Consider the following 8,344-nt stretch of genomic DNA (forward strand, 5'->3'; position numbering starts at 1 on the left):
CTGTTTGTTTTTGTCCAAGAGGCCCTAATGTAAAATTATTATTGCCTTTACGTTATTATTTTCTTTAATATTGCCTTTAAAGAAGCGTTTATTTCATTCGTTTCAAAACTCGTTCTGCGCAAATGTTCGAAGATCTCAATGCAAAGCAATTAGCTGCTGTTATTTTAAACACATTGAATTGATGGAAAAAATGATTGTAGTAGCAGACGGGTTTTTTTGGACTTCAAAAATTCAAACTTGGTGGATATTCCGGACTTTCCCGAGGTACCGCCGGTTGTCCAACAGGAGTAATGCAGATAAACAACGGGTATTTGGGACAAAATAAAGCCAAAATTGCGCTTTCTGGGACACATTTTTCTGCGACAGAGCCACGGCGCCAGTCAAGGATTACGTCATTTAGAATCCTAAGCCACCTTGCGAGCTTCGAATTGGATGGGGAATTGGCTTGACTGCCGCCGGGGTAACAAACTTTGAACTTGGAGGTCATCATTTTTCATGTATACTCTGCGGCGGAAGCAATCTAGAAAGCCGGAAACGGGTCATAAATGGAAAGTTTTTTAAAAAAAAACAGCACTTTTTTAGGCACCAGGTGACGCTGACTTATAAGCAACATCATCATCAGGTTTTTCCTGAGCCATTCGCGACTTCTTCAGTTCTATTTAAAGGAAAGAAAGTTCGTTTTTACCACTCGCGAATTTTTCCGACTGCTCTTTTATTCAGACTATTTTTCGTTCCCCTCCAGGTACGAAAATCGGTGGGCTACTGTATCTCAAACAAATTGATTCGCATGCCGAGTAAGCTTCAATGGCATTTGGAAACCTTGCTATAAAGGAGTTAGTTACAAAGAACGTTGCGTGCTGTCTAATATTGATAATCGCTGTATTGTGCGTAGTTCCGGAATGGTGTTATTCCCCGCCGCTTTCCCAGTCATCTGCTTCTGCAGAACAGAATTGCTCAGTAATTTGTACGAAATTTTCACGTTTCCCTCTATTATCTATGGGACTCATTGGAGTTGTGAAGAGCTGAGAAGGTCGCTCTGCTCTGTCAACAAATAAATCGCTCCATTTAAGGTCTTTCTTCGGTCTGCCGCTGTGTCTTCAAGCATCAGCTATCGATTGTGTTTCTTCCACCAGAGCCTGTTGTAACCCCTTAAAAAACTCGGCTAAGGGCGAAAAACGACAACAAATTCACTCATTGGTAGATTATGAGGTTTAACGCTCCGACGCTTCACAGGCGATGAGGCGCGTTGTAGTAGTGGAGGGCTCCGGATTATGTTTGACCACCTGAGGATCTTTAACGTGTGCCGAAATATCGAACACCCGGGCGTTTTCGCTTTTCGCCTCCATCAGAAAAGCGGCCGCCACGGACGGGAATCCAATACGCGTCTTTGGGCTCAGCAGCACAATACTGCAAACACATTCACCGTTTGTACTAGCGTCGCAGACGAAATTCGAGTTGTCTTACACGACACTGGCCGATTGGCGTGAGCGACGTTGTATTACGTGAGCCTGCTTGTCGAGCATACCCCATGTTTCACGAAACGATTACTTTCTACCGTAACAAAAACAAGCCAGGAGCAAATACGGTCAAAGACAAAACAACGGCGGACAATGGTCCCAGGCTGACTATGATAGCTCTATCTTTGAGGACTAACGGTAAGCAAGGTTGCAGAGCCTAACGACGCACTGAAAGTTCGTTTGAATACCGGCCTCATGACATGAGGGCGGACGTCACACAAACACACGATTCGGCGGGAGAATGAAAATTTTAACATAAATCGATTATTTTTTCTCAGTGAATACGACTTTGTTTGCAGTGGGACAAACGCTGGAGGAACTCTAAAATACGAAATCTTTCGGATAAAAGAAACTTGTATTTTGTCTGCCTGGCCCCTTTAAACGGATATGCTGTTAAAAAGGTATTGGACATGTACACTCAATCCTTTTTCATACGCTCTGGCCGGTTCAGCCCTTCTTTGCAGACGCTCTTTTTGGAAAGAGGCCTAGATCTATATGACAAACAATCTTCTCGCGACAAACTTTAATGGTAGTACACGAGTAGTGCTATTATTTTCCAGAAGTAGTGATATTTCACACGCAATTATTTTCATGGTCCGGGACTCGCAATGAAATTTAATGACTTTTTGAGCGGTTTGGAGACAAAAAATTAGGGTCTGTATTTACGACACTTTTAAAATAAAATCTGATTTATGTAGTGTAATTTTATTGTCCGAGCACTGTGCAACATTACCAAACGTGGCCTATAGGCCACGTTTGGTAAGCACAGCTATATAGCTGTGCTTGCAAGGTGCCCAAAGCAGCAATTTCAATGCTTTTGCGGAACCACTACGTGTTTTACCCACAGACAATCCACCAACGAAAAAAAAAGCGCTGACTCTTTTCTTTTGTTCTTGCCAGGCGGTATGGCTCAGTGCCCGTTCATTACCAGTTAACTGTCACACTTTGCCCGGAAGCTTGCCAGATGCAGAAGCCGACGCAGGACGAATTCATAACGCTAAGCAGCGCCAATCGCGCCTCTTCATAGGAGATCTTCCGAGGCATGCGATTGTAGCAGGCAGTGGGAACAACGAAGGAACCGGTCAAACACCGAAACTCGACGGATGCGGCGGTGGTGGTAGCGTTTCGGGTAAATGAAGGGGGAATGAAGTACACCGGGGATATTATTGAACTCATCTGGGAGTTCATCTGCATTCAACCCGGTGCAGGGGTGGGACTATAGTGGACGATTATAGAATTGGATAGAGAGAAGTAAATATTAGAAAGGTGCGAAGAGAATAGGGCAGAGTGCATCCCCTGTGGTCGACCTCGTCGCACACAGCCAACCTCGAACACTGCAAGGTGTCGTCATGCTGCGTCCGGGAGACGAGAAGCCTCGACGGGAGCGGTGAAGCGTAGAGGCGAGCTTGCTGTGAAGAGAAGCGAAGTCTGCGGCAGTTGCGACAACGTGAGAGTTCGCTGGACATGACAAAGGCTGACGGACTGGTGCTTGTAAGCGGTAGCTCGCGCTATAGGTGGACCGAACCAGCCTAGCGCAATCTGGAGACAATCTATGTCCTGCGCGGCTACCCGCGTGGACGGCGGACTACCGTTTCGAAGCCCCGACAAAGCGCACGAGCGCGCAGACGCGTCCGCTCTGCTCCGAATTGACGGCCGAACTCCTCGACGGATGAGAACACAGTTTAAAGCATCGCAGTGTGGTAACTATAGCATCGACTGGACGTAAGAAAACCACACCGAGAACGAGCCGAACAAATTAATCAAAGCAGCCAACAAATTCAGCAGTCTCCAATCGGTAAGGCGTCACGGTAAAGTTGCCTAGAAAATCACTGAAGTCAGGCGAACGCTGTTCGCAGCTCCACCAGAGGTTACCGTCACTCCAACGCTAGAATTTTAAATTCAGAGCATTTCAGTAACTCACGATGTCACCCGCGTTGACGTCCGTAGTTCGCACCGTCGTTGTCCGCACCCCTCCCTGCTATATAAAAAAAAATACTATCCGGCGCCCCGTTTCGATCCCTCGACCCTGCGGGCGGAACACAATGTACATGGTGCTCTACCCACTGCGCCACAAAGCCGACACAGAAGGGGACGCTACGAACGCGTCTTATATCGTTGACTCATTCAAATTACTGCTGACGAGCGCTCTCTCGTCAGCAGTTGCCACAAGTGCAACAACATTAACGTAATGCAAACTACTTAACGTCGTGCGCCCCCGGAAATGCTCTGCATTTGATCGTGCCCCTCGTGAGGGGGATTTTGGGATTCAGTGATCTGAGGAGTTGTACGGTTGAGGAGGAGTTGCGCCATGTTCCGGTTTTCGTGCTTTAAAATTGGCATGTTGTCCGGGAATGCAGCTCCGCCCGCCATGGGGACGGAAAACAGTCGTTCTTGGGCTTCATGAACTATTCTCATGAATGGAATAAATATAGCAATACACGCTTTATTTGGAACAGGGACTCATACGATAACAAAGGGTTTTTAAAGCATCGAAAAAGGTTAATACAGGCTGAGAACGTAAGCAAAAACAGAAAATGGACAAAAAGAGCAGTGGAGGTGCTGGGTATCGATCCCAGTACCTCTCGCATGCTAAGCGAGCGCTCTACCATCTGAGCTACACCCCCGCGCTATCAGAGACGACAATGGCCGGCTCATCAGGTGTGGACTGCACGCAGCCTCGGAATGTGGAGCACCCGAGAGTAACCAAGGTGGCGTGGTTTAGGGCGACCGGTTTCCGCACCGGTTTTCCGTTTCACGTTCTAATGTTCGCCGTCACCTTGCACGTGGATCGAGATTGCGCGTATGAATTTCTTGGCGTGCAGCCATAGTTTCTCCTGTAGATATAGTGTACCATCGCCTGATAAAGTGCGGGCATGCAATGCCCATAACTGAGAACCGGTGGACAAGCAGTATCACAGAATCGCTACATAGAGATGTGACCATGGAAGTACGAGAAGTCGGATAACTCGACATAAAAAAATTAATTGAAAAGAATTAATTCGAACCGTGCAAGATATGAGCAGTCGAAAGTAAATGCTGTGTATGGCACCCCACCGTATATTCCCCGCTATGCCGCTTCTGCGTAGCCCCTGCGATGCTCTTTTAAATGGGAAGGCTCTGGAACCAAGCTCCAATGCCTTCGCGCAATTCCTCGCTTTCTTCTTAGGAGCTTTCGGAGAGAGCTCTGACCAGCTCCGACTTCAAAGGTCAGCGCCAGCTGGTGTTGAGGGCTGTTGAGGCTGGAAGAGCTCAAGTGATCTTGTAATGACGTCTCCTCCCCATCTCTTTTCGTAATAAACACGTTTACTCTCTCTCTCCCTCTCTCTGTGGGAGAGGTCTTCGTCGTGCAATGAACATTACCAGCCTGATGATGACTAGTGCAGACAAGAGAGATGCTTTATTGAAAGAAAAAGGAAAGTGGACTCAGCCGATAACTGCCTCACCTGTTGAGGGCACCTCAATCAAGACTGAGTCGAGGAGGAGGATCGAGAAAGAACGGTGACCGTAAAACGGGATCAAACGTAACGAAGCACGAAAAAGGCTTGCAGGCTACATATTACTTAACGTGCGGGCTTGCAAAAGAAATAATTGAAGCCATTCCACTCAATGGGAAAGCTGTCGGAAGTGCAGAGCAGTGATTCACCATAATGCGCTGTATCGCCGTAATCTGCTCACTGTTACCACCCCATGCAATTCAAATTTCCCGCCTTCGCAGTGCTCGCGCGCCCCTGCCGGAAATTGCGCCAGCCGGAGTTCTGTTCTTTTTGTGCTTGCTTTAATTTCGTATGCTGGAGCTATTTTGCGTCATTTCGAACGCGTAATGTTTTTATTGCGCGGCTGGAGCCTTTTTGCGGCATTTCGAACGCGCCGTTTTCTTCTTGCGGGTGTAGCTGTTCTGCGTCATTTCGAACGCGCCATTTTTTTCTTGTGCGGCTGCTTTTTTTGCTACTATCGTAAAAACCAACCCAACAGCGTTCCTAACTAAATGAACGCGGGCGCTGCCGGTTACTTACGTATATTTTGCCTCAAATGCTCCCATAGTTTTATTTTCGCTAAACAACGGGGAGGTGTAGGACAAGCGCCATCGGTTCACGAGTTTCGAACGCTTATGACTATATAAGCCGCTTGGCTTTCGAAGCCTCTGGGGTACGCTGCGACGACAGCGCTACAACGGAACGCCCTCTACTTGGATCTGATGACAAGGCGAGCGCCTAAAGTAGTGCTCTGCACTTAAAAAGAGATATAAGGGCGCACGGTTACACCTTTCTCCTTCTCTCTGAGCACGCACGCGTGGGCATGTGTGTGTGCGTGCGTGCCTCTGCGTGTGCGTGTGTATGTGTGTAAGAGGGTGCGTTGAGCTTAAGTGGTAAGGAAGGGGTTGGGGTAAGCCCCCTGTATCCAGGAGGTCACGAGCGTGCGCTACATACCCGGCTGGTTGCACAAGAGCGAGTTGGCGCTCCGGGACCGAGCTGGTCAGCACAGTCCCCCACTGCTCAGGGCATGTGGAGAGGATCAGGGGAGGGTGGTCATGACAGGAGTATTATACTACTTTGTAAGCTGAAAGTTGCGTGTCGCACTGTGGGCAGCCATTGTAGGGGAAGAAGGTTGGAGCGACGTGGTACAAGAGAGAGAGAAATAACTTTATTATGCGTGCTGGGTAGTTGGACGTGGTGGGTGCCCCTAGTCCAGGGCTCCAGTCTCCAGGGCGCCGGTGGCTGCTCTGGCGATTGTTCGGCACTGCTCGTCGTAGTCGGCGCTAGACAGTGCCTCACTCCACTGCTCCTCTGTTAGAGGGTGTTTGTGAATTTTGTGGCACCCTGCTGCCGTATGGTACAGGGTGGCTACTTGGTTGCACTTGGGGCACAGCTTCGGGTATTGGGTTGGGTACAGTTTGTGTAGACGGGAGAGGTGAGGGAAGGTGTTCGTTTGGATTGAGCGGAGTGCTGTTTGATCCTGTCCTTGCAACTTGGGATGAGGATGTGGGAATTCAATTCGGGTTGCTTTGTAGTAGCTTAGAATTTCTGAATATGTGGGCATAACAGGAACAGGAAACTCTTCTTGAGGGCTGTCAGCTCGGGGAAGGGAGGCGCGAGCCTGTTGATTGCCCTCTAGAGTTTCATGGCCAGGGGCCCATATGATTTTGATTGGATTATTTGATTTGTAGCCGATTGCTAATCTGTGGGCTGTTTTGCCGATGCGCCCTCTCGCCCACTGCCTGCAGGCGTTTTGGGAGTCAGAAACAATGTTCATTCGTGCATCCTGCTGACCTGAAATGACAGCTAGAGCGATTACCGCTTCTTCTGCTTCAATAGGTGATGATGTCCGCACGCTAGCAGTTATGGTGCGTTGCTGAATTTGGTTGTAAGAAGGTGTGGTAGTTGTTATCAGTCGCCGGTAGACAACCGCGCGATGGTTGCCAAAAGCGTGGTGGCGTGTGAGGTATATCCTTTTTTGTGTTTGAGTAATTCGGGAGGATGTAGATGCACGTTGGGTCGAGTGGAGTCAGGGCCTGCGAGGCGGGAGAGTCTTGTTCGTTTCGACCACGCTTTGCTATCCCGGGTGAGAAGTTAGCGCGTCGCGTGGGCCGCACCTCATTTCCTGCATGTGAGGCCGGTGGGGCTTGGGATCCAGATATTGGAAATCATCACCCACACATTTTACCACCCCACATTCATACTCAAGGAAGAGCTGGTCCGCTCCTCCACCGGATCTTCGTCCGATCCTCTGGCCTCGCCTTGCACGGCACATTGCCCACGTGCGGGGCCCTGACTCCTGCGAAGTATCGGTTGAAGCGCATTCCCGGACGACCAAAACCCCATTTTCGGCAGCAGTGGGTCGCTTGAAACAAGTTTTGTCTCTCTCCCTCTAGTTCCCTTTGTCTCTTTCATTCTCTCCCACTGTGTGTCTGTCTGTCTCTCTCTCTCTCTCTCTCTCTCTCTCTCTCTCTCTAATTCTCTCTCTCTCTCTGGATGGTTTCGGGGAGGTTGTGCAGGATCTGGACGGCTCGGGGAGGTGCGAGTCTGGCTTGTTATAGGGGACTTGTAGCAAGTCTGTTATGATAGTCAACTAGGGCGGTTGCTGCACAGTTGCGGTAGCGTGGGTGATGGCAAGCCTTTCGGGGTTGCTGCTACAGATCGGTTCCATAGGAAGCGGCGGTGTTTATTTGCCTAGTTGAGTCGAGGACTACGAGGATTTGTGCACGACTGCTCTGTAGACTCAGCAATGTCCGTGCACAAAGTGTGAGAGTATGCGCTGTAGCGTTTGTCTTAGGAGCCTCGCCCTGGCCTCGGTCCGATGTGTTTTTTTTTAGTGTTTAGTTAGCCTCGCTTCTTTTGGGAACCGTTTTAACACGCTGATTTTTATTTGCTCATCATATTCCATTCATCAGCCCATTCTAATTTTGAAAATGCTGCTAGTCTCAGTAATGTACCGAAGGTTTGCTCAATATGCCCAGTATTTTCGGTTGTTGAAATTTCTAGACATGAACGCTGCATGCCACAGGCTTTTTTAGTCTGGAAAGGCATCACCCATATATATTCCTTGAAGAAGCGTTCTTTCACCTTTCGATTAGGCGGCCCAGTCGACTGTTAGGCGAACATACGACTCAAATTTTAGTTTTACATAGGTAGCCCAGAAACAACATCATGTTCAAAGCTCCGCATTCCGCAAAATTCTCCGCTGCTGCTTGTTGCAAGCCCCGCACCGACATTAGAATTCACAGCGGCCAATCCGCGGTGGGAGCCGGTTTCTTCGGCATTCTCGCGTGCTCTAGTTTCCGTCGCGGCGTTGTACGCACCTAACGGGATCCGGCTGCGTTGTCTTTCCGT

The 8,344-nt window shown here is 49.0% G+C and overlaps 1 non-coding gene across 1 annotated transcript; it reads right to left on the minus strand.

Annotated features, from left to right (window-relative positions):
• Positions 1-4,068: 4,068 nt before the first annotated feature.
• Positions 4,069-4,141, minus strand: Trnaa-agc (transfer RNA alanine (anticodon AGC)). Its single transcript has one exon. It is a non-coding gene; the product is annotated as a tRNA-Ala (tRNA).
• Positions 4,142-8,344: the final 4,203 nt, after the last annotated feature.

This window comes from Haemaphysalis longicornis, unplaced genomic scaffold (genome assembly GCF_048455015.1).
Source record: "Haemaphysalis longicornis isolate Haplotype H1 unplaced genomic scaffold, Haemaphysalis longicornis Haplotype H1 scaffold_5, whole genome shotgun sequence".
In the NCBI taxonomy this organism is placed as follows: domain Eukaryota; kingdom Metazoa; phylum Arthropoda; class Arachnida; order Ixodida; family Ixodidae; genus Haemaphysalis; species Haemaphysalis longicornis.